Source organism: Elephas maximus, chromosome 20 (assembly GCF_024166365.1).
Source record: "Elephas maximus indicus isolate mEleMax1 chromosome 20, mEleMax1 primary haplotype, whole genome shotgun sequence".
NCBI lineage: Eukaryota > Metazoa > Chordata > Mammalia > Proboscidea > Elephantidae > Elephas > Elephas maximus.
Genome location: NC_064838.1, coordinates 77516316 through 77519565, shown reverse-complemented (window position 1 = coordinate 77519565; position 3250 = coordinate 77516316). Strand labels below are relative to the sequence as shown.

Sequence of the window (3250 nt, the reverse complement as noted above, 5' to 3'; positions counted from 1 at the left end):
TGTAACTTGATCCATCCTGGGCTGTGCTCCAAAAGTTTAAGGAAATGATCTTAAAAAAGATTTTTTTTTAGGGGATTGTTAACTGTGATTTAACAGGAGGACATGGGGCATACATAATTAGTATCATTCTCAAAGTGCGAACAATTACAATGATCATAAAATCCAACTCAGACACCTCAATACAGTTTAGAGAAGAGGCAAAGAGATACGGGAAGGTAAAGGAAATGCACATGTAAATTTACCTCTTCCACAGATGAATCATCAGGAAAAACCACCAGAAGAAAATCTAACTGAAATGATGGAATTTGCTCTCTTAGGCTTTGCTGACATGCCCCATCTCCAGTGGTTCCTTTTTGGATTATTTTTAGTCATCTATATCATTATCCTGATGAGCAATGGCACCATATTTCTCATAATAAAAATGGATCCTGCTCTCCAGAGCCCTATGTATTTTTTCCTGGCAAATTTTTCCTTCTTGGAAATCTGCTATGTATCAGCTACTCTCCCCAGAATGCTGATGAATCTAGGGACCCAGAGAAGAAGAATTTCCATGGCTGCCTGTGCTGCACAGATGTGCTTTGTTCTTCTGTTCCAAGGTACAGAGTCTTTGCTCCTGGCAGTGATGGCTTTGATCGCTATGTGGCCATTTGTAACCCTCTACACTACCCTCTAGTCATGAACCACAGGGTCTGTATCCAGTTGGTGACTGGGTCCTGGATCACTGGAATCCCAGTTCAGATAGGGCAGACATATCAGATTTTCTCTCTGCCTTTTTGTAGATCTAAACAAATTAACCATTTCTTCTGTGACATTCCCCCAATACTCAAGCTAGCTTGTGGGGACACCTTTGTAAATGAGATGTTGGTCTACATAGTTACTGTGTTATTTGTCATGTTTCCATTTCTGCTGATTCTTTGCTCCTACAGTAAAATCATCTCCATCATCCTGAAGTTGCCATCAGCCACAAGTCAAGCTAAAGCCTTCTCCACCTGCTCATCTGATCTTATGGTTGTGGTGTTATTCTTTGGATCATGCATTATTACATACTTAAGACCCAACACCAGACATTCAGAGGGAACTGGCAAAGTGCTTTCTCTTTTCTACACTATCCTAACACCTTTGTTTAATCCAGTGATATATAGTCTAAGGAACAAGGATGTCATAAGAGTACTGAAAAAATTGCTATGTAAATAATTCACTTCATTAACGAATGAGTTAAATGTATAAGAATTGCTTTCTTACACATTTTTTGTCCAATTTCAATAGATGTGTACCTTTATCTGTACCTTGTCTTTCATACTGATGCAATTATTTTCAAACTAAAAATTACTTGTAATATTGTTAGACCTTTCTGCTCAAGTTATGTAAGTAATATATATGTCATCTGATAGAAAATCATTCCATTAGTAATCCTAAAACTTCATTGTATGATGTTTTTCCTCAATAAAAACTTTTGCAGGGATTGATTTAATCCAGTCGCTTGTAATATATAACTTATTATATCACTTATTGGAAAACATTCAACTAATTTCCGTGAGTGTCCATACAGTTGTGACACAGATTTTAAAAACCAGGTTGGTGATATGAATTAATCAAAATATACAGTGGTCCCTAGTGGCAGTGAATCCAGGATCCCCATGAATACCAAAATCTGTTGGTGCTCAAGTCTCTTATATAAAGTGGCTAAGTGTTTTCATATAACCCACACACCACCTTCCGTATACTTTAAATTACCTCTTTCTTACTTATAATGCCCTTGAGTATATCCCACCTGAATTTAGAGACCATCTCGAGAATAGATTTGACGCACTGAACACTAGTTACTGAAGACCAGACGAGTTGAGGAATGACATCAAGGACATCATCCATAAAGAAAGCAAGAGGTCACCGAAAAGACAGGAAAGAAAGAAAACACCAAGATGGATGTCAGAGGAGACTCTGAAACTTGCTCTTGAGTGTCGAGCAGCTAAAGCAAAAGGAAGAATTGATGAGGTAAAAGAACTGAACAGAACATTTCAAAAGGCCTCTCGAGAAGACAAAGTAAAGTATTATAATGACATGTGCAAAGAGCTGGAGATAGAAAACCAAAAGGGAAAAACAAGCTTGGCGTTTCTCGGGCTGGAAGAACTGAAGAAAAAATTCAAGCCTCGAGTTACAATAGTGAAGGATTGCATGGGGAAAATATTAAATGACGCCAGAAGCATCAAAAGAAGATGGAAGGAGTACACAGAGTCATTACACCAAAAAGAATTAGTCGATATTCAACCATTTCAAGAGGGAGCATATGATCAGGAACTGATAGTACTGAAGGAAGGAGTCCAAGCTGCTCTGAAGGCATTGGCGAAAAACAAGGCTCCAGGAATTGATGGAATATCAATTGAGATGTTTCAGCAAACAGATGCAGTGCTGGAGGTACTCACATGTCTATGCCAAGAAATATGTAAGACAGTTTCCTGGCCAACTGACTGGAAGATCCATATTTATGCCTATTCCCAAGAAAGGTGATCCAACCGAAAGTGGAAATTATAGAACAATATCATTAATATCACACACAAACAAAATTTTGCGGAAGATCATTCAAAAATGGCTGCAGCAGTATATCGACAGGGAACTGCCAGAAATTCAGGCTGGTTTCAGAAGAGGACATGGAACCAGGGATATCATTGCTGATGTCAGGTGGATCCTGGCTGAAGGCAGAGAATACCAGAAGGATGTTTACCTTGTTTTATTGACTATGCAAAGGCATTCGACTGTGTGGATTATAACAAACTATGGATAACACTGGGAAGAATGGAAATTCCAGGACACTTAATTGTGCTCATGAGAAACCTTTACATAGATCAAGAGGCAGTTGTTCGGACAGAACAAGGGGATACTGATTGGTTTAAAGTCAGGAAAGGTGTTCGTCAGGGCTGTATTCTTTCACCATACCTATTTAATCTGTTTTTTTTTTTTATTTTTTTTTTTTTAATTTAATCTGTATACTGAATAAGAGAAGCTGAACTATATGAAGAAGAACATGGCATCAGGATTGGAGGAAGACTCATTAACAACCTGTGTTATGCAGATGACACAACCTTGCTTGCTGAAAGTGAAGAGGACTTGAAGCACTTAATGATGAAGATCAAAGACCACAGCCTTCAGTATGTACTGCACCTCAACATAAAGAAAACAAAAATCCTCACAACTGGACCAATGAGCAACATCATGATAAATGGAGAGAAGACTGAAGTTGTCAAGGATTTCATTT

General features: G+C 38.2%; 1 pseudogene; it reads left to right on the top strand.

The window, feature by feature from the left end:
- The first annotated feature begins 298 nt into the window (after window positions 1–298).
- LOC126063731 (olfactory receptor 10AG1-like) lies at window positions 299–1194 on the top strand (annotated as a pseudogene).
- The last annotated feature ends 2056 nt before the right edge of the window (window positions 1195–3250 follow it).